A 24,395-nucleotide genomic window follows, 5' to 3' on the forward strand; every position below is an offset into this window, starting at 1 on the left:
CACCTCTCTGGAGAGTAACCCAGCAGCTTAGAGCAGGAGGAAGAAGAAAAGTGACATTTCACTACACACCCTTTTTGAGTGGTGCTCCACTTGCATATATTACCTCAAAAACTATAAAAATTTAAAGCCTTCTTTATATGCTTTCTTTTATCTGGCATGTATCTTCTCAAATTCTCAACAAATATGCACTTAGTGTCTGTTCTTCTAAAGAGGGTGTCACCTTTGTGGGTATTCTTGTTTTGTTCCAGGGACAGGCCAGATAAATTCCATGTTTAAGGGTATCAGTGTTTCAATTTTCAATGTGATTATGATCTCCAGGATAAAAAAAAAAAAAAAAAAAAGACGATACTGGCTCTTTTTTAAAAGCCCTTTAAACCATTTCTGTTCTTAAGCAAATCTGTTGCCAAACATCAAAAGGTGTCTATCTTTACATCCAAAGATAAACTGTTTTTCAAAGGGCACTCCTTATTTTACTAAAAACAAAATAAAAATCAAGATTCCCACTTTTGTGGGATGTAGCTGTATCAGGGTACAAAGGGAATGTCTCCTTCTTCAAACAAAAGAAAAGAAAGATTTTGTTCACATTTTGTTTGAATCTCTTTCTTCTTTAGAACTGCTATGCCAAGTTTCAACCCGAAAATATGTGCCTGTCGTGGATGTGCTGACAGACCTTTATCTAGAGAAATGTTATCTAATGCAATAATTCTTAGCCAAGTAAGACAGGTCGTTTTTCATCATTTTAAAGTCTCTGCAAACATTTCTTAAGGAAACTTATAATCTTGGTACCACTAATTCAGGGTAATATAAAAGTTTACCTGGGTCATGAAGTCTTAGAGACTACAAAACAGTACTATTCAGCCATGTAGATCTGACTTTAATGAGATTAAACAATCTCCATAAATCCACAAAAGTGTTTTAAACACAACACCATTAAGGAAAAAACAGAAAGTTCAGAAAATCCATGCATTTCAGTCCCTTCTACTTCTCAGACTCCTTCCTCTTGCAGAACCTCTTCTATTTCCAACTGGTTTTTCCAGTTGGAGGAATCCAAGCTGTAACAGGTATTTTGGGTATTTTGCGATGTTGAAAATTTTAAAATACCATGGTAATGGTTGGTATATTATTGCTTTACCTACTAAAATAGATCTATGATCAGTTTCATTGTTTCTACTCCAACAATTACTTTAGATACAAGACTGCTTTCATTACAAGACTCTATCTCCAACTCTTCCACCTCCACTATCTTAAAAGTAACAGAAAAGTCTCATCAGGTGTTGTGTGTGTGTGGTTTTGGGTTTTTTTTTCTTTTTTTCAGTCTAACCACCCTTTTCCCCAGTGGCAGCCCTAACTTAGCATTTTATTGCTAAGTTGCTTCATTGTGGTATTTGAGCTGCTTCCTTACTAGCAAGGCAATGTGGTACTCACACCAAAGCTAGCTGTCAAACAGGATGTTTCCCTGCTTAAAGCCCTCAAATTGCTCCCCATCTCGCTCAGAGTTAAGAGGCAAAGTCCTCAGGATGCCCACAAGACCCCTGCTACTTTCAGACCTCTTCTCTACTACTCCCTCCCTCTACTCCAGTCACTCTGACCTCCTTGCTAAAGTACAAGGTACCCACCTCAGAACCTCGGTACTAACTGTTCCCTCTGTCTGGAACACTCTTACCCAGAAGGAACATAGTACCTTCAAGGCGGTGCTCAAAATTCCCTTTTCAGTGAATCTTTCCTTAACCACCAGATTCAAAATTCCCATGACTCCCTGCTCTTAGCAGTCCTTTTCCTCCTCCCTCAATTTATTTTCTGCATAGAACATGCCACTTCTCAACATACTATAAAATTAACTTACCCATTTAGCTTATAGTCCATATTCCCAGTCTAGAATGGAAACTCTATGAGGGCAGGGATTTTCATCTGTTTTATTCACTGCTGTATCCCCACTACCTAGAACAGTATCAGGCACATGGTAGGTGCCAGGGCTGCTACACAGAACAGAGCTGACTGTGTAATACATGACCCCAGAGGACATCATTCACATGGTCTAGGAGTGGCACAATGGTGCAGTCCTGTCCAGGCACCTGGAGTTTGTTAACTACCCGCTTTGCGATCTGTGACACAGCAGCTTTCACAAATGGCTTCAGATGTCCATAAAGCTTTATTTTTGCCTCCTTTTTACTCTTATGGTTTCATTTTTATTATGTAGTAAGCTGGTATTGGATACTGCATAGAAAAACAATTATCTAGTTCTATAAAAGCAAAAATCTTCATCTATTACATCTAAATCTGTAAGAATTACTCTAAACCATAAGATCTGATAGAATCTATTTTTCTGCCACATCCCTGAATACCAGAGTAGCGAATTACCATTCTAGCTAAAACTTAGTTGTTTTAACTAGATCAAGAAAATTAACTAATAATTAGGAAATAATCTAAAATGCTAAACTTTCATATACTCCATAAATACTAATCAAGAAAAAGTTGGCAAGAATTTTATTTTCTTTTTTTTCCCTTATTTTTGGAAATGAGTTGTAGATTCTTCATTCATTTCAAGCTCTAGAATTACTTGGAAGAATTCTTTTAAATGTAATCCATTACAATAAACCTCAAATTGATAGGTTCCTTGTTGCAGCTGCCAAACCTTAGCTAGGCCATTTGTTTTTCTTTTGTTTTGCATAATTCGCATGGATTTGACAATACGATGGTTAGTAATGTAGTGAAGCTACATATCCTGAGAGAGGATATTCTTCTTGGCAAGTTAAGAGCCGAATAGGATTACAAATGTCACTTTACACTACTGTAGAGCTCTTACAATTTACAATGGAACATTAGAAATATTGAAAAAGAAGAATTATGTCCACTCCCTAAGACATACTTGCACATGCTTTTCACAAACATACACACAAACACTCACTCACACTTCAGTTTGTATGTACTGTAAATTGGATGCTTCTATAATTGTATTCCTAATAGTTCCAGCCACCACAATGCTGATTGATTTTCAAATACTGAACCAGTCTTGATTCCTGGAATAAACCTTCCTTGGTCATGATGTACAGTTTTTTTTTCTGTGTTGCTAAATTCTATTTGCTAATATTTTGTTAAGGATTTTGTGTCTATATTCATGAGGGACATTGGTCTGTAGTTCTCTTTTTTGTACTGTTTTTGCCATTTGGTATCACAGTAATACTAGATTCATAAAATGATTTGGGAAATGTTCCCTTCTATTTTGGGGACTGATGTGAATCCTTCTTTAAACATTTGGTAGAATTCTCTACAGTGAAACCATCTGGGGCTAGAGATTTCTTTCTTGGGAGTTTCTAAATTATCAATTCAATTTCCTTTATAGTTATAAGGCTATTCAAATTATTTGTTTCATATTGAGTAAATTGTGGTAGTTTGTGTTTTACAAGGAAGTGGTCTGTTTCATCTACACTGTCAAATTTATGTATGTAAAATTGCTTACAGTATGTAGTCCCTTATTAACCTCTTAGTGTCTGCAGTTGGTGATTTCCTGGTACTGCTATCTGTGTCTTCTCATTTCTGTGCTTTTTGTTGGTAATTTTACTGTTAAAATGGCCTCAAGCATAGTGCTAAAGTGCTGTCTACTCTTCCTAAGTAAAAGAAGCTATGATTTGCTTTACAGAGAAAACGTGTGCCAGATAAGCTTTGATCAAATATGAATCACAGTGCAGGTGGCAGTGAGTTCAAAGTTAATGAATCAACAATATATACTCAATAAGGTGTCTTTAAACAGAAACACATAAAACAAGAATATGTATTGATCAGTTGACAAAAATGTGAACAGAGGCTCACAGGAACCTAACCCTGCATTTCCCTTAGAAGCAGCAGTTCAGTATTTGCTAATTCAGCATTCATAGTAACTTTATTAGCTACCAAAAATAATGATAATCAACTGTTTATAATTTCCCATCCTTTTATTTTCAACCTGCTCATATTGTTATATTTGAAATGAGTTTCTTGTAGACAGTATACAGTGGAGCACATTTTTTTTAATTGTCCCTGCCAGTCTCTGTATTTTAATTGCTATATTCACACCATTTTCATTTAATGTAATTCCTGATATGTTAGAACTTAACTCTGCTGTTTTACTTTTTGTTTTCTATTTTTCCTCTCTGCTTTTTGTTTGTTTTCTTTTTTCCCCTGCCTGCCTGTGGGTTACTTGAACATTTTTTAGAATTCCATTTTTACTTATCTATAGTGTTTTCAAGTATACCTCTTTGCATAGCTTTTTTAGTGGCTGCAATAGATGTAACATCATATATATACACATCATATATATATCATATATATCATATATATATCATCGCTGGTAAAATATTTTACCAGTTTGAGTGACGTATAGAAAACTTACCTATTATGTCCCTTTACTTCTCCATGTTTATAATATAATTTTCTTAAATATTTTCTCTACATACATTTAGAATCACATTTAGAGAGTGTTAACAGTTTTCACCTCAATCATCAAACATAATTAAGAAAACTCAAGAGGAAAACAAAAGCCAACTGTATTTACTGATATATTTACCATGTTCTTTCTTTCCTTCCTAATATTCCTTCTTTTAGCATTTCCTTTCTGTTCAGAGAACCTCTTTTAGCCATTCTTTTAGGGTAGGTCTGCTTAAGGTTGTTTCTTTTACCTAAGAACGTCTTGATTATCCCTTTATTCCTGAAGGATATTTTTGCTGGATATAATATCTAAGTTGACAGTTATTTTCTTTCAGCACCCAGAAAATACTGTGCCATAATCTTCTGACCTCCATAGTCTCTAGTGAGAAATATACTCTCATTCTAATTATTTTTCCCCTATAGGTAAGGTGTCATTTTGCTCTGGCTGCTTTCAAGGTTCTTTTCTTTGTCTTTAGTTTTCAGAAGTTTAATTATGCTGTGTGTTGGCAGAGATCCCTTAAGAGTTTATCCTGTTGGAAGTTTGCTCAGCTTCTTGAATCTCTAGGTTTATGTCTCTTATCAAATTTGGGAAGTTTGCAGCCATTATTTCTTTGAGAGTTTTTTTCAATTCTGATTTCTTTCTCCTCTCCTGAAACACTGACAGCATGAATGTTAGATCTTTCTTATCGTACAATGGCCTCCTGAGGCTCTGTTCCTTTTTTATTCCAGTCTATTTTTTCTCTGTTGTTCAGATTGGGCAATTTCTATTGCTCTATCATCCATTTTACTGATTCCTTCTTCTGTTGCCTCTGTTCTGCATTGAGGCCATTCACTGAGATTTTTATTTTGCTTATAGTATTTTGCATACATAAAATTTCCATTAGATTTTTCTTTATATCTTCTATTTCTTTACTGAGACTTTCTATTTTTTCCTGAGGCTTTCTATTTTTTCATCTGTTTCAAGCATGTTTGTAATTGCTCATTAAAGCATTGTTATCTGGTTGTGTTAAAGTCCTTGTCAGATAATTCTAAAATTTCTGTCATCTTGGTATTGGCATCTATTGATTTTCTTTTTTCATTCAGTTTGAGATCTCCCGGGCTCTTTTGTTATGACAAGTGATTTTCAACTGAAACACAGACATTGTTGCAATATGAGACTCTGGATCTTTTTGAAACCTCATATTTTAGCTGGTTTCTTCTGATACCACTACAGTGGAGGAAGGGGGTAGGAGATGTTGCTGCTGCAACACTGCCAGTGGAGGTAGCAGTGCAGGTTCCCCACTTGGCCTCCACCGACACTCAAAGAGCAGGGTCTCCTTATAAATTCTGAAGGAGGATGGGAGTTTCAGATACCCCATGTGGTCTTCACTAACTATGTAGTGAGATGGTCTCACTACTGCTGACAATGGTGAAAGTCCTGACTCTCCAGGATATCCCCTCTGACACCATGCCAGCAGGGAAGTGGAGGGGTACATTGTTGCCAAATGGGTCATAGTCCCCGCTCCCCTCATGGTCTCTACTTACTCTACAGGTGGGGTTGGGGGTGGGGAGGCTCATTAGTGGCTGGTGGGTATGAAAGTCCTGACTCCCTGCTTGATCTTCTGTGACACCACCCAGGAGGCATGTTGGGATACCCTGCCTAAGCTATCCACTCAGTCTTTGTTAACATGGGTCACACAGTGTGCTACATTTTTTCTGTAATGTTTGACTGGAATAGAGTGATTACTTTCTAAAAGTTTTCTGTCTTGCTAGACTCTCCCTTTCCTGGTCCTTTGACTAAAGAGAGCAGGCTTCTGTTGGGTTTTTTTGTTTGTTTGTTTGTTTGTTTGTTTTTTGTCTGTACTCATTGGCATTTCCAAGTTGCCAGCTTTTTCAGCTCCAAGTCTGAGATATATGACACAAAAAGAAAACCCAAGGAACTCGGGTCCCAATGTCCCTAGCTGGTCTACCTTCTTTCCACCTTTCAGAGTCTTATTATGTTTGAGTAGGTAGGTAGGTAGGTAGGTAGATAGATAGATAGATAGATAGACATACAGACAGATAGGTTTTTAGATTTTTTTAGTTGTACTTAGTGGGATAAATAGGAAAAAGTACATCTACCCCATCTTCCCAGAAGTGGAAACTCTCCAGCATGTTAATTTTTAACAACACACTGTGTAAAGTACAAAATTGTAACAAAGCAAACAAGAGTGTCAAAGCTACCTCCCTGCCCACTTCATTTTTTTCCTGAATGTTATCTCCTCTGTGAATCCTTGCCTGAACTATCAAGTCAGAATAAATTGCTCCTTTCTTTGTGTGTCCACAGCATACTATTTACTTTTCTATAATGCCGTATAATCAACCAATGATGTCATCGTTGGTCATTTAAGCAAAGCAAATTAAGGATGTGGACCATGTGGACTTCCCCGGTGGCGCAGTAGTTAAGAATCCACCTGCCAATGTAGGGGACATGGGTTCAATACCTGGTCCGGGAAGATCCCACATGCTGTGGAGCAACTAAGCCTGAGCACCACAACTACTGAGCCTGTGCTGTAGAGACCACGAGCCACAACTACTGAAGCCCGCATGCCTAGAGCCCGTGCTCCACAACAAGAGAAGCCACCACAATGAGAAGCCCATGCACAGCAACAAAGAGTAGCCCCCACTTGCCGCAACTAGAGAAAGCCCACGAGCAGCAACGAAGAACCAATGCAGCCAAAAATAAATAAATAAATAAATTTATTAAAGAAAAGGATGAGAACCATGTCAGAGTCATGTTTTGATTCTCAATGTCTGAATGTCTAATAGGTTACATGTATTACAATAACTCACACAGTGTGGGGCATATAGTGGATACTCAATAAATATTTGTTGACTGAACAAGTGAACAAATGAACATTTATTCAGCACTTGCCATATGTTCCAGAACTCAATAAGTGTTAGTTAAATTGGACTAAATTGTTTCCACATCTGTCAGTCTAATCAATCAACAATTATTTCTTCCTATGGGGAAAAGAGAAGCTCACTAAGCATATCCAAAGTGCAATTATTGCAGGTTAGCACTTTTTCCCAATTAACAATTAATTAACTACCAACTATCTATTTAAAACTATATGATGAGAACTACACATGGTACAAAGATAGTGAAAGTCAGGATTCCTGCCCTCAGACGTATAAAATACATTGTGGAGACTAAAAGATAAGCAAAAATTAAAGAGTAAATAATCAGTAGTAAAAAATGAAGTATAAGAATAAAAAGAGAATATGGGTGACCTGAATAATTAAAAAGGACTTCATAAAAGAGGCAGGACTTCAGTCAGGCCTTTAAAAAAAAATGGTTAAGATTTAGTTGCCAGGAGAGAAAAGAGAAGGGCATTTTAGGTTTAGGAACAGTATAGAAAGATAGAACCAAATGTGGGCTAAGCATGGGGATAGAGAGGAATTCACTTTAAAAGAGGAGATAAGGCTGAAAATTATAGAGTTTGGAAAAGACTTAGAATTCATACAGCACAGAAAGAGAAATAAAGAAACCACCATCATCTGAACATTACAGTTTATAAAGATTTTTCAAACAAGCATTTTCTCATTTAAGCCACAAAATGTCTCTAATGAAATGCAGAGGAGGAACATGAAGTGACTTGAATTTAGATCTTCAGACGTTCACCCTTGTGCCAGGTACACACCATTCTCTCTATATAATATTCAAATAACTGGGGGTAGGGGGGTTATCCTGGGGAGTAGGAGGTGATTTTTCCCCAGTGAGATATATCTGACAATATGAAGAAAGATGGATTAAAAAGAAGAGACTAGAAAAGTGATGAAGATCCTAACTAGAATGTCAGCAGCAAATATGCATGAGAAAGGAGTAAATCTAGGAGAGATTCAGAAGAGGATAGATGACTTGAGAGAGAAGGAAGGAAAGGAGTCAAGAAAAAGCTAAGCTTTTTGTTGTAAGCATTGAGGAAAACACTGGTACCTAGTCAAAAGGATCGGAAAACATAAATAATGAGTTTACATGTGGTCACTGAGTTTCAGGAACTCTATAGGCTTGTAGAAATGCAGGATAAAGGAAAGGTGTCAAGCCAGGGAACAGTGCATGTTGTGCAGTGAGAGCTGCTAAGGCAAAAACAAACCCCTAACTCCTCTGAAGTCTAGAAGCCCAGAGCCACATCTGAACTGCCACCTGCTCAGCTCAACCACGATGGCTACAGGCATCTTGTAGTAGACTACAGTAGCTATAGTTTTTGGCTTCCCAGTATACTTCCCCACTTTGTTTTCTTTTTCTTTAACTTTACCCTCTGGTCTAGATTAGCTGCCAATCACAGTACCATTCCTTACCCCACACTCCATACCCAGACTACAGAAACAGGATGACTCAAGCAAGGCCAATCAGAATCTTCCCTGATATTGATATACAGTAAAATAGCAACTACAGTTTTTTATTTTCTGTATTCTTGATGCTCTGGCATCTTGGACCTCACTGACTGGAAGAACTGCCCCCTCCCAGGGTTAGTTAATTCTTAAGGAACACTCCTTTCATATGCAAACCAACCAATCTAAAGCCCATACTGTTCAATCACTTCCTTTATCTAATTCTCACAGGCCAAACCAATTTTTCCCTGCTCTAATCAACACAGGGCCAGGTACCAGACAACTTGGGATAGTTCTAATACCTGAGAGCCCACTGAAATTTTTCACACTAGCCAATGCTAAGCCTGCTTACCCAGTCTAACCCATTCTTTCTTGCCAAAACCACAGCAGAGTCTTTTGCACATGATTTCCCTTCATTCCTTTTGCCTCCTAACTGACCCCGCTGCTTCCCTATGTGACCCTGCATGGCATGGCATGCCCCTCCTCCTGGGAACTGTGAGCAACAAACTATCTTTTCAATGGCAATCTTTTCCTGATCTGTTGGCCTCACCATACCTGAATAATAATAAAATAGATTTTAAAACATACAGATGTTGCAAATAAAAGCTGTTACTGGAAGTCCTAGCCACAGAAATTAGGCAAGAAAAAGAAATGAAAAGCATTCAAATTGGAAAAAAGAAGTAAAACCGTCACTATTTGTAGATAACATGATATTGTATATAGAAAACCCTAAAGACTCCATCAAAACAACTGTTAGAATAAACAAATTCAGTAAATTTGCAAAATACAAAATCACACAAATCTACTGCATTTCTATACACTAATAATGAAATATCAGAGAGATAATTTAAGAAAACAATCCCACTTACAACTGCATCAAAAAGAATGAAATACCTAGGAATAAATCTAACCAAGAAGATGAAAGACATGTATACTGAAAACTATAAGACATTAATGAAAGAAACTGAAGAAGACACAAATAAATGGAAAGATATTCTGTGTTCATGGATTGGAAGAATTAATACTGTTAAAATGTTCATACTACCCAAAGCAATATACAGATTCAATGCAATCCCTATCAAAATTTCAATGGTATTTTTCACAGAATTAGAACAAGTGATCCTAAAATTTGTATGGAACCAAAAAAGACCTCAAATAGCCAAAAGCAACCTTAAGAATGAAGAACAAAGCTGGAGGCATCATGCTCTTTGATTTCAAACCATATTATAAAACTATAGTAATTAAAACAGTATGGTATTTGCATAAAAACAGACACATAGATCAATAGAACAGAATAGAGAGCTCAAAAATCAAACCATGCATATATGATCAGTTAATTTACAACAAAGGAGCCAAAAATATACAATGAGGAAAGGACAGTCTCTTCAATAAACAATGTTGGGAAAATTGGACAGCCACATGCAAAAGAATGAAACTGAACCACTATCCTCACCATACACAAAAATTAACTCAAAATAGACTAAAAACTTGAACATAAGACTTGAAACCATAAAACTCTAGAGGAAAACATAGGCAGTAAGCTCCTAGATGCAAGTCTTAGCAATGATTTTTCATATCTGACACCAAAAGCAAAATCAACAAAAGCAAAATAAACAAGTGGGACTACATCAAACTAAAAAGCTTCTATGCAGCAAACGAATCCATCAACAAAATGAAAAGGCAATCTACTGAATAGGAAAAATATTTGCAATATCCAAAATATATAAATAACTCATACAACTTAATAACAAAAAAACAAACAATCCAATTAAAAAATAGGTAGATCTGAATAAGTATTTTTCAAGGAAGACATACACATAGCCAATAGGTACATCAAAAAATGCTCTACATCATTTCATCAGGGAAATGCAAATCAAAGCCACAATGAGATATCACCTCATGCCTGTTAGAATGGCTATTACCAAAAAGACTAGAAATAACAAGTGTTAGCAAGGATGTGGAGAAAAGGAAACCCGCATGCACTGTTGGTAGGAACGTACATTGGTGCAGCCACTATGGAAAACAGTATGGAGGTTCCTCAAAAAATTAAAATAGAACTATCATATGATCCAGCAATTCCACTTCTGAGTATTTATTTGAAGAAAACAAAAGCACTTGATATATGCACTCCCATGTTCACTGCAGCACTATTTACAATAGCCAATATATTGGAAACAACCTAACTGTCCACCCATGGATAAATGGATAAAGAAATTGTTATATGCAATGGAATACTCTTCAGCCATAAAAAGGAATGAAATCTTACCATTTTCGACAACATGCTTGGACCTCAAGGGCATTACACCAAGTGGACAGAAGGACAAGATGGCGGAGTAGAAGGACTTTGAGCTCACCTTCACTCTTCAGCACACCAAAATCACAACTAACTGCTGAACAACCATTGACAGAAAAGACTAAAACCTGCCAAAAAAGATATTTTACATCCAAAGACAGAAAAAAGAAACCCAACAAGACGGTAGGAGGAGTGCACTCATGATATAATCAAATGCCATACCCCCCTCCCCCCATGACTGACCCACAGACTGGAGAAGAATTATATCACAGAAGTTCTCCCACAGGAGTGAGAGTTCTGACCACCCCCAGTAGGCTCCCCAGCCTGGGGCTCTGGCATCAGGAGAAGGAGCCCCCAGAGCACTTGGCTTTGAAGGCTTGATTGCAAGAACTCCACAGGACTAGGGAAACAGAGACTCCGCTCTTGGAGGGCACACACAAGGTCTTGTGTGCACCGGGACCCAGGGCAAAAGCAATGACTTCATAGGAGCCTAGGCCAGACCTACCTGCTGGTCTAGGAGGTTCTCCTGGGGAGGCAGGGGGCAGCTGTGGCTCACTGTGGGGACAAGGACACTGGTGGTGGAGATATCAGGGAGTAATCAGGCGTGAGCTCTCATGGAGGCCGCCATTTTGGCACCAAGACCTGGTGGCACCTAACTGCCTGTGGACTCCGATGCTGGGGTGCCCCAGGCGAAACAACCAACAGGGAGGGAACACAGCCCCACCCATCAGCAGTCAGTCTACCTAAAGACTTCCTGAACTCAGAGTCACCTCTAGACACACCCCTTGATGCGGCCCTGCCCACCAGAGGGCCGAGACGCAGCTCCACCCACCAGTGGGCAAGCACTGGCCCCTCCCACCAGGAAGCCAGACACCAGAAGCAAGAAAGCTATGATCCAGCAGCCTGCGAAACCAAGTTCACAAACACAGATCAGAACCTACTCTGGGGGGACTTCCCTGGTGGCGTAGTGGTTAAGAAATCGCCTGCTAATGCAGGGGACGCGGGTTCGAGCCTTGGTCCGGGAAGATCCCACATGCCACGGAACAACTAAGCCCGTGTGCCACAACTACTGAGCCTGCGCTCTAGAGCCTGCAAGCCACAACTACTGAGCCCTTGTGCCACAACTACTGAAGCCCATGTGCCTAGAGCCCGTGCTCCGCAACAAGAGAAGCCACCACAATGAGAAGCCCGCACACGGCAATGAAGAGTAGCCCCCGCTCACCGCAACCAGAGAAAGCCCGCACGCAGCAACGAAGACCCAATGCGGCCAAAAATAAAATAAATAAATAAATTTTAAAACATATATATATGTATATTAAAAAATAATAATAATAACCTACTCTAGGACCAGCTGGTCCCTGGGCCTTGGGTGAGGAGATGGGAGTGTACTGCTGGAAGACATAGGACATACCCTACAGACGGCCACTTCTCCAAGGTCAAGAAACATAACTAACCTTCCACATACATAAAAATACAAATAGAAATTTAGAAAAAAATGAGGGCATTATGCCAAGTGAACTAAGTCAGACAGAGAAAGACAAATGCCATATGATCTCTCTTATATGTGGAATCTTAAAAAATTAAATTAAATTTAAAAAGAAAAACAAGCTCACAGATATATAGATTGGTGGTTGCCACAGGCGAGGGTTTGAGGGTGGGAGAAATGGGTGAACTATTTGTTTTTTAAGTGTGAAAAGGAAGGAAGGAAGGGAGGGAGGGAGGGAGGGAGGGAGGAAGGGAGGAAGAAATAAGAAGCTCTCCTTGCAATTAAATGATACGAACTCAGACATGTCTCTATCACTGGGATTTGTTTTCTAAATGTTCCTTTTGTGTTGACATTAGATGCCTCTAAGATCTACTCAGTTAATCTTTTTGTTATTATTCTCCTACCCAATTGCTTTTCTCATCCAACTTATTCAGTGTCTCTTTGAATCTAATCCCAAAGCCTGTGTTCGTCTTCTCAGACCAAACCTTCGTTCTCAAACGGCTGCGAGGCATCTCAACCTGTTGATGCTTTCAAAGCCTACCTAAATTCATAAGCCCTTTTCCTCAACGTCTTTCCTTTCTAGATTCCCTATTTCTGATAGAACACACCATCCTCCCACATATAAATTCTCAGAACTTGGTGGGCAGCCTTCCCTTCTTCTTTCTTCCTCAAAATCCTGCACATTGATAGGTCCCTGCATTGCTTCTGCCCTATCTCTGTGCAGCCCTTGGGGCCTCCCTCCTGGACCAGAAGCAAGCCTCTCTGCTCTGTGGCTCTCAGTCTTCTGCTCATTTTCCTCCCGAGGATCACTGCAGGTCATTTTGGGTATTATGTATGCATGATTGTCTCTGACACTAGACCACGACTGTCCTGAAAAAAAAGAGCTTTGTTTCATGTATCTATGTATTCTGATTTCCTCCACATTTCAGTCTGGAACCAAAAAGTTGCTCAATAAATGCTGGTTGAATTACTTCTTAATTGCATTGACTGCAATAAATGCAATGGCAAATGAAAACACTGTAAATACAATATTTAAATGGGAGGATTTTCTTGAGTCTTCTGATTAGTGAAAATTAACAGAAAAATCTGATGAGTGGGGTGTGATTAGAATGGCATAAATATATAAAGGGGTAAAAATTCAAGGAACTTGGTAGAAGGATGTTAAAAATTTAGCAACAGTTTCCTAGATTGATGGAAATAAAATAAATTTGGAAAATAAAAATGTCTTTAACTTCAAATTATTGGAAGACAATTATAGTATTTCTGTCCCTCAATCAGACTACATTGAAGATTGGACATTTGAAATAATTTGTTTTTAAAATTATAATTGAGAAAAGGTAAAATAAAGTCTTCATGTATAAAATTTGAAAAAAAAGTTGTTTCCTCTGCGATTGCTAGGATGCAAATCTATAGCTATAGGTACCCATTTTGCCTACTGTGTGCTGAGAACCTGTCTGCAAAATGAAATTAAGCAGGACAAGCTAAGCCAAGAGATATAGACAACAGGGATAGAGATGGACCCATATCACATCATTTGTAACCTGGATCCTGCCATGCCTAAAGCCAGCTGTATCTCTGAACTTCCCAGTTATGAAAGTTACAGATTTCCTCTTTTGGTTTAATATCATTTTAGTTGGATTGCTTTCACTTATAATCAGATGTTCTGATTCAAAATCTCCAAACTCATCATCTTCCCCAAAATCTTCTCTAACCCAGAAAGAGATTTCCCTCTTTCTGTTAATGAAAACATAATTGTCCCTATCATTCAGTCTTATCTATTCATCCTCCCACATATTCAATCAGTCACTAAATCTCATCATTCTATCCTCTTACATCTCTTTCTTCTATCCCTACCAACAAAAATTTTACCACTTTAATTCAGGTCTTCTTTATTTCTCTCACTTGGCAATAGTATCATACATCATGCATCTCAATGATCACCTTCTCTCTGAAAGCTTTTTTTATCTGCCCTGGCCAAAGCAGTCCTCTCGCTCTGCTTTTTCTCCACCTCTACTCTCTTTCAATCATCCTTTTTTTTTTTTTCCTGTCACATAATTACCATTTCTTTTTAATGGTGAAAACATTTAAGATCTCCTCTCTTAGCAACTTTCAAGTATACAATACAATATTATCAGCTATAATCACCATGATGTACATTAGATCCCCAGAACTCATTAATCTTATAACTGAATGTTTGTATCCTTTGATTCAATATCTCCCCATTTCCCCCCACCCCCCAGCCCTTGGGAACCATGGCTCTACTCTCTGTTTTTCTGAGTTCAGCTTTTTTAGATTCCACATATAAGTGATATCATACAGTATTTGTCTTTCTCTGTCTGACTTATTTCACTTAGCATAATGTCTTCAAGGTTCATCCAAGCTGTCACAAATGGCAGGTTTTCCTTCTTTCTCAGGCTGAATAATATTCCATTGTGTGTGTGTGTGTTATGTATATATGTGTATATATGTATAATGTATATATACACTTATACATTATATCTTCTTTATCCATCTGTTGACAGACACTTGAGTTGTTTCCTATCTAAGCCACAATAGTCTTTCAATCATCTTGAGTCAACTCAGGCACAGTTTTTTCCAGGATGCTTTTCCTGACCTGGTTTGTCTTCTCACAGGTTGTGTTGAATGTCCTCTTCTACAATTTTCTAGCACCCTCTGCTTACCTCCTTCAAAGTTTACCACAATCTGAATCGAAATTATCCAGACTATCTCACTAGTCTTAAAGCTTTTCAAGGGCAAGATCAATGTCTTTCCACCCAGTATACAGTTAGAAGCTCAATAAATGCTTTTGAGCTTTTAAAGTGAACTGTGTTTTCTTCATCCTTGTATCCCCACCACTCAGCACATGTGTGGCACAGAGAAGCAGCTAGATTGACGCTGGCTAAGTGAAGAGCCTCCTGCAATAGACTGAATGTGTCCCCCTAAAATGCATATGTTGAAATCCTAACCATAATGTGATGGTATTAGGAGGTGGGACCTTTGGTAGGTAATTAGGTCATGACGGTAGAGCCCTCATGAATGGAATTAGTGCCCTTATAAAAGGGCACCTTCTTCTTTTGCCATGTGAGGACACTATGAGAAAGCGGCAGTTTGCAACCCAGAAGAGGGTCCTCAGCAGAACCTGACCATGCTGGCACCCTGAACTCAGATTTCTAGCCTCCAGACTGTGAGAAGTAAATTTCTGCTGTGCATAAGCCACCCAGTCTATGGCACTTTGTTACAGCAGTCAGAATTAACTAAGACACTTCCCCGTCTCCAGTCTGACTGTATTTCTATCCACCCAACTCACCGTTTCAGATTAATCTTGGTTCAAAACCTCACTTGGTAATTAATGATTCCAACAATGCTTTCATTAGCACCTTAGAATACCTTTGCTTTTCCTCCTCACCCAAGTTGCCAATTCTTCAAAACTAATTTTGAATTTTCTCTGTACGTGCTCCATAATACCATCACCAACATTTACTTAATCATGCCAAATATCTCCATATGAACTAAAGGCTGTCTGATCTCAGCTGGGTCCCTTGCATTGCTCAGCAACCCTTATATTTATCTTCAATTGACCCCTATCAAATTCCCCACAGCAGCTGCTACAAAGTTTTTCCACTCTCCTTAAGCCCCAGATTCAACCCCTACTCCCCTCATGTTCAGCAAAAGCTCTCCTCTTCTACATAACTGAGAATACGATATTATGACCATGAGATGACTTGGCTTTCTTCATTCTCAACTCAAAACTCTTCTATCCCTTTATCTATACAGCTCTTCTCAGCTCACGTCCCAGTGAAAGAATTGCCCACCCTCCTTTCCAAACCCAAACTCTCTATCCATACTGTACCAATTATCGGGAGGCAGAGATACTGAATAATATCCTCCAAACTGACAAGAAACTTTGAGACAGAAAAACAAAGCAGGCAATTCCATAAAGTGCAATTCCATGAAGTTTGTCGTGGGTAACCTACACACAGGCAGGAAGGATCAGGCAGACGGGATGACCCAGAGGCATTCGCAGCTGCACTTTGCACCATGGAAAGGGGTACCGGGGGATCTAAAGGGACCAAAGCTAAACACGGAATCTGACTACCCAGTGAGAAGCATGACCACACCGACGGGGACCGGGGATTTTCCCCTCCCCCAGGGATCTCAGGACCATTAACCATCTGTGTCAGCATAAGGCATTCTTCCAGTTTTCACATCAGATGAAGAAAAGGGTAAAAGTTGATGGGGAACATATCCTTGTAAGTTAAGCTAAAGCTGAGTCACACAGAAAGGGGAGGGGGTAGGGCTGTGGACCTAAGATGGAGGTGACAAAATGGAGTCAGTGTGGTTCAGCCTCACATGGCCATGCCACGTGGCTTGCGCATCTTAGTTCCCCAACCAGGGATTGAACCTGGGCCACGGCAGTGTAAGCACTGAGTCCTAACCACTGGACCACCAGGGAATTCCCTTAAGAAGAATTTTGTCTGAACAAGAAGGACAAGATTGGGTCCAGAAAGGAAGAGCATACAACAGTATCAGCTGAAACTCCTTCCCCATCAGAAAGGCCAGGCTGACACCAGGTCAGCTGAGGAAGTGTTTAATTGGACATTTTGAGAATCTAATGTCATGTATGCAGATGCAAATGTTTGAAATGTTTGAGTTGTTTACAGTGTAGTTTGTGCCAGACAGGCTCCCATGCCAAGCCAGAACACAGCCTCCCATTATTCCGCTAGGCTCAGTTTCTAAAGATGTTTCAGGGCTCTCTGAGACTTGTAAATTTCCACATCCAAAGGCTCATTTGTGTTTTCAAGGCAGAGTCATTCTTCCCCTCATGAGCAGACATCAGTCCTTCCCCTGACAATCTCTGTTACTGCCTGCTCTGGTTCAGAAAAGGCTTTGGAGAAATCATTTGAGACGCAATTACTCCATCTCTAGAAATTTTAGTAGTTTGTGGAAAACTAACACAAAGGAAAAGTCAGACTCTTGATCCCTGCCTGGAAATTGGGTCTTAGCTGATGTAATTATTTCGAGAACTGTTTCTGTTATTCACTGACCCAGGAAACCACAGCTTATTATTAGCTCAGCTAATAGACAATTCCACCTTAACATACCCGTTATAAGGCAGCAGTTCTTGATCGGGAGGATAAACAAGGATACACCATAAGTGGACACTAGGGAATCCATTCATCTTTAAGAATTGAACCATCCACACTCTGCCTTGAAAATGCAACGCAAAAAAAAAAAAAAAATTGTCATTATCACAAATTGTTATGATGCCTTCACTATATCCTCTTCCTATTCTCAAATACCTTCTTCAAGAAAAAATTTTACATGTTTAAAGTTCTAAATTGGAAATACACTTGAAGACTATTGTTATGTATCATGTTAAGGATACTCAATTCAAGAATAAAAATTTGCCACTAGTTTTACATTTGATAAGCTTATTTGTTTTATCCAATGGTCTCCATTGGATAAAAAGTCATAAGAAAATTATTAGCATTTATTAATGAGTTCATTCATTTATTCATACTACAGACATTGATTGATTACCGATTATGCTCAGAGCAACTGCAACTGTTTCAGATATACAGAAATAAAGAATATGTCATCCTAGGCCTTAGGAAGCCAGTGAAAGAGGAAGGTAAATGACTGCAATACAAAGACAAAAGGAAAGAGATTCTCAAGTACTAACAATAAAGTACAGTGGACCGTTGAACAACATGGGTATGAACTGTGTCTGTCCACTTATATGTGGATTTTTTTCAATAAATACCGCAGTACTACAGGATCGAAGGTTAGTTGAATCTGAAGATGCAGAACCACAGATGCAGACGGCCAACTGTAAACTTACTCGCGGATTTCCGACTGCTGTGGGGTTGGTGCCCCTAACCCCCAATTTGTTCAAGGGTCAACTGTAATGATAAAGTATTGCAGGATTATCACAGGAGAGAACAAGGAAGCAATAACGGAGAAGATGATATTTCAGCTCAGCCTTGCAGGATAGATGAATTTGCACAGTTGTATGGTGGGAAGGGTATTTCCAGTTAAAGAACAACCATGAGCAAAGATGTGAACACTTATAATATGTTCCCCAGAAATGATTTTAAAAAAAAAATTCTGGCATATAAAAAGCTGAAGTATTATAAAGCACTAGGGAGAAATTTAAACATACACATGCATACAAGAAGTGTATTCCCAGGCCCATTTCAGACACAGTGATTCAGAACCCACAGAGTTAGGTGGGGACCAGGAATCAGTATTTTTCAAATCTTCCCATGTCGTGATGTGCACTCATGATGTGATCTGATACACACGTATAAAATACATGGAGCGATCTAGTAGGTGTTATGGGCTGAACTGTGCCCCACCACAGTTCATATGTTTAAGCCCTACTACCCAGTGCCACAGAATGTGACTACATTTGGAGATATGGACTTTAAAGAGGTAATTAAGTTAAAATGAGGGCATGGGGGGTGGGGCTAATACAATCTGACTGAGGTCCTTATAAGAAGAGGACATTTGGACACACAGAGACGCCAGGGATGCACACGAACAGAAAACAATTGACCATGTGAGGAAACAGCAAGAAGATGGACATCTGCAAGCCAAGGAGAGAAGCCTCAGAAGAAATCAAACCTCTTGAAGCAGTGTGGAAGACGAAGTAATTTAAAAGATTCTGCCTGGCCAAGGCAAGAGACAATAAGGGATATGATTAGAGTCATGACAGAAAGGATGGGGGGGATAAAAAAACCAGAAAATTTCAGATGCTATCACAGGTAGACACAACAGCATTTGGTGACTTACTAATGTGGGAGGATGAGGAAAAGGGAAGAGTTTAGGCTAACCTCCCAGATTTTGATCCTGTTTTGTACCCTATATTTCAGATACATCACATTACCTCCTATCTCATAGACTGAGATGCCATTAACCAAAATAGAAAACCCAGAAAGCATATTTGGGAATGAAATTGATGAGTTGAAAACCAGAGAACAGAAATCAGAAGAACGTCAAGTGTAGAGCTAGAGATCTCTTGAGAACAGAGGAGCTCATTAGAGCCACATGGCAATGACAGCACTGAGCTCACTTCCGTCATCACTCCCGTCCTTACAGCAACAAATAAAATGAGCAAACTGAAAACCAATGACTCTCCTTGGAGCAGAGAAGTGAGGGTGCAAAGCAAACCACCACTCTAAAATCTAGAGAGACAGGAAAAATCCAGAGAGTCACAGCCCAGATTTGCTTATCTGGAGCAGAAGCCACTGGACCCATAAAGTCTAGGAATACCTAAACAGTAATTTTAACAAATTGCTGGAGACTGAGTATGGCCTACCTTGAGAGTGAGAAACTCCTAAGCCCACAGTCTTGGGGAAGGAGGGAGGTGATTTCCAACAATTTCAGGTAATCACAAGACAGCTATTACAAAGGTGCAAAGACAGGAGGGAACATACCAATGAAAAAAATAATAATGATAGTGGCTAATATTGACTGAGCAGGCCTGTCCTAAATGTTTATATTTCTTAACCCTACAGCAAACCTATAGGATAATGCATTGGTTTTCTATTGCTGCTGTAACAAATTACCACAAAATTGGGGGCTTAAACAATACAAAGTCATTATCTTACAGTTCCGTAGGTCAGAAATCCAGCACTGGACTCACCAGGTAAAATCAAAGTGTTAGAAGGGCTGAATTCCTTCTGGGGGCTCTAGGGAAGGATCTTTGCCTTTTTCAGATCCTAATGGCCACCCATATTCCTTGTCTCATGGCCTCCTTCCTCCATCTTCAAAGCTGGCAACATTGCATCTCTCTGGCCATTCTTCCATAGTCACATCTCCCTAACTCTCTGATCCTCTTCTGCCCACCTCTCCCACTGTTAATTAGGCCCACCACATAATCCAGGATATGGATTTCAAGTCAGATAATGAGCAATCTTAATTCCATCCACAGCCTTAATTCTCCTTTGCCACATAACCTATCATAGTCACAGGTTCCAGGGATTAGGGCATGGGCATCTTTGGGGGAGGACATTATTCTGCCTACCACTGATAGTTATAATTATTTTTCCCATTTTACAAAGGAAGAAACTGAGGCATAGGAGAGGATATGTAATTGGTCCAAAGTCACACAAGTGTTAATGACAGAGCTGAAATCTGAACCCAAGAAACTGACTTCAGAGCCTATTTTCTTAACTGTTAAACTACAGCGAATATAGGGCGCTAGTGAGTGGTTAGTTTAAGTGGTAAACCCTAAAATTTAGGCTGAATAAGTAGTGAAATAAAGTCTGAATAGTGCTGACTTCCAGGATTTGCCCTCTGCTTCCCAAAGAACTAAATTGGGGTTTGTGATCCTCCATTCATTCCCTAGTCTTCCTACGGCCCCTGGTTTTCTGTAAGTCTTATCTCAGAAAAGCTAATGAAAAGAAAAACCCTATAAAAGAACAGCCAGATGTTTCAGATGGTAAATTTTGCAATACAATACACACGGCATTAATGATTTAGAACATTTAATCAAATGTAAAAATGCATCTTCAGATTAGTCACAGATAACATAGATCCAAAGTACTTTGATAATGGTAAAAGAACCTCAAACCGATGTTCTGGGAACAAAAAGGACATACGAAGGTGGAAGATTAATTATATGAGCCACTTGACAGCATCATGAAAGAGAAGATGTTTTCTTTTTACCATTTCAATCAATTACAAAGCTAATTGAAAACATGGGCTAAACCAGAGGATCAAAGCACAAGACCAGCAGGACTCTAGAATTCACTGAATTCTTTGTTAAACTTTTTTTACAATCTTTCATAAATGTTTGGAGAAGAAATGAATTTTCCGTGAATAAGAGACCATATATATACATATATAATCATATATCTCACACATATATATTCATATATAACATAAAGAATTTTTTGATAAACATTTAATACACCATATTATTGAAACTTTCTATATCCCTGTTCACCCTTATGAATTATATTCTTCAACCTCATGAATTATATTATTCAAATCTTACCATTTGTCTTTTGTACGTTACCATTTGGCTTTTGTCTGCTTGATATGTCATATAAACACCAGATCTTAAAGTCTCCTATAAATTGTGTTGGTCAAGTCAGACAGAGAAGGACAAATATCATATGATATTGCCTATATGCGGAATCTAAAAAAAGGCTACAAATGAACTTATTTACAAACAGAAATAGTCACAGATGTAGCAAATAAACTATGGTTACCAAGGGGGAAGGGGGGAAGGGATAAATTGTGAGATTGGGATTGACATATACACACTATTATATACAAAAGAGATAACCAATAAGGACCGACTGTATAGCACAGGGAACTCTACTCAATACTCTGTAATGACCTATATGGGAAAAGAATCTTAAAAAAGAGTGGATACATGTAAATGTATAACTGATTCACTTCGTTGTACAGCAGAAACTAACACAACATTGTAAATCAACTATACTCTAATAAAAATTAATTTTTAAAAATTGTTTTGGTCATTTTCTCATACTTCTGACCATTTCCTTTATATTCTTTGAAGATAAATATGTTTAAATGCCTGGCCCATAAAAAGTCACAACTATTCTGTCTTCCTTATAGATTTTATCTTTTATCAACTCTAGATCTGGTATAATGCTCTTTGCTTTGAATTACACTTGGTTTCTTTTTAATAATGATGTGGAACTCAAGGTCCGTAAAGGTTTCTGGTTTTCCCACCCCAGCCCACTATGTTGATGGATTTACACTCATGACTGCCTCTTGTGGGTCCCACCAGGGGCAGTGCCAGTGCTGGGCTTATCTCTCCATTTCCCAGCTGAGCTTCGGCCAGTGTCCTACCTGTAGGTGTTTCATAAGAAGCAAAGGTAGCTAGATGGATTTAATTGCAAATCATTATGTTCAATGTGTTGTAAATGGCCTCAAATAATTAGGGGGTCCAGGTCCAGATCCCCATTTTCTTATTTGATACTCAACTTGGAAAAGTCTTCACATATAATACAATCAAGGTAGACGTAGCTTACTGCAGATGTATCTTTTTTTTTTTTTCTTTTTTTTTTCTTTTTGGGTGTGTTGGGTCTTCGTTTCTGTGCGAGGGCTTTCTCTAGTTGCGGCAAGCGGGGGCCACTCTTCATCGCGGTGCGCGGGCCTCTCACTATCGCGGCCTCTCTTGTTGCGGAGCACAGGCTCCAGACGCGCAGGCTCACGGGCCCAGTACTGCAGATGTATCTTGCTTTAAGCAAACCCCATATTGAAAGTCTGGATTTATCCAGATAATATGTTAAGGAATGATTAATAGTTCACTTTGTAAAGGCGTTATTTGCCTCTTGGAAGATTTAATCATAAGATTGTTTTATATTGCAGACTCTCCTATTACATTTTAAGTATTATTGGATTTCCACAGCAATTCTCTATATACAACCCTTCATAACCATCCCTACTGCACATAGCAGGGTTGGTGCTAAGGCTCCTTTCCATCACTGCCTGTCTCCCCAGAGATCTTGGCTCTGCTGGCCTTCAAATATCATCTGCTTTATTCTTACTTTTACATGATGGACATGGTGGGAGGTGGAGGGGACTCATTGTAAAACGCCAAGGTTCCAAGGCAAAGCAAGGTTCCGATACAATGGACAGAGCAGTGGGCTGAAACTCAGAAGGCCTAGAGTTCTTGCCAGTTATGGGATCTGAGGCAAACTACAGCCTCCTTAATACCCAGATTTTTAGTTTATAAAAGAAAGATAATAGTGCCTGCCTGCACATGCTTCTGAGGGTTCATATAAAAATTATTTTTAAATATAAGGTGCTATGCTAATATATCCTTTTTTCCAAGCAAGTCTAATGCCACGACCCTAAGAGAACACTACATCAATCTAACTTTTTCTCTGTTAGCAACTATTTCTCACAGCATTCGTTAAAAGTTCTGAAAATTCCTCCTAATCATTATCTCATTATCATTATCCTTTTCATTTTATCTTACTCTACTTCTGTTATTCTTCCCTTAGTTCAAAATCTCCCAACACTTTCTCTGCAAAATAAGATCAAACCCTCTGCACAGCACCTCTAAACAATCACCTATTTGTCTCTCTCTGACAAGCTGAATAAGATGAGAAACCAAAGCTTGTGAGATTCTTACCACTAAAGAAATACGTTATTTGGAAGAGCCAGCTCAAATTTCCTCTCTGTATTCCAAATCTGCCTATACCTGTGCTTTAAGCAACCAGTCCTCTCTGCTACACTCCTGCCATTTGCTCATCTTTGTTCCTTTCAACCACTCCTGTCTGTGTTGCTCTGTTTTGGTTTCTCTTGATGGTTTATAATAACCCCTCATTGTCTGAGTATCTAACCTTTTTCCTTCACTAGAACTTACATAATAATTAGAGTTCTAAAGAACTCACCCGAAATATAAGGGTCATTAGTTAAGTCTAATGTGGTTTTTTTCCTTCTTTTTACGTGTTTTATTGAATTGATTTGTCTTTTTAGACTGTGGACCTGTCGTAGAGTTTGGCCAGTCTTGGCTATATGATGTCACAGTACAGCTACAGTCAAGGCTGTACACCAGGGATCGCCCATGGATGTTCCAAAGGTGTCTCACCGTCTTTCTGCCAAAAGCTCTTCCTCATCTGGTGTTTATTACCCTCATTAGTGGCATCTCCATCCACCCAGGTAAGCAATTCCAAAACCTCAGAATTATTTTCAACCTTATTTCCCATATGCAGCTAGTCATTAAATCCTGCCTTCCCTATATTCTGAATATCTCTCAAACTTACGCTAGTTTAGACCCTTATCCTATTTCATTTGGACTACAGCAACAGCATCCTCATTTTCTTCTGGCCTCCTGGCTTTTCCCTCTCTAGTTCCTCTGAAATACTATTGCTG

At 38.9% G+C, this 24,395-nt stretch overlaps 1 protein-coding gene across 9 annotated transcripts in view; it reads right to left on the reverse strand.

Moving 5' to 3' along the window:
- CPQ (carboxypeptidase Q) overlaps positions 1-24,395 on the reverse strand; it is a 500,068-nt gene that overhangs the window by 471,922 nt on the left and 3,751 nt on the right. The window lies entirely within an intron of this gene.

The sequence above is a fragment of the Balaenoptera borealis genome, assembly GCF_965194805.1.
Source record: "Balaenoptera borealis genome assembly, chromosome: 17".
NCBI lineage: Eukaryota > Metazoa > Chordata > Mammalia > Artiodactyla > Balaenopteridae > Balaenoptera > Balaenoptera borealis.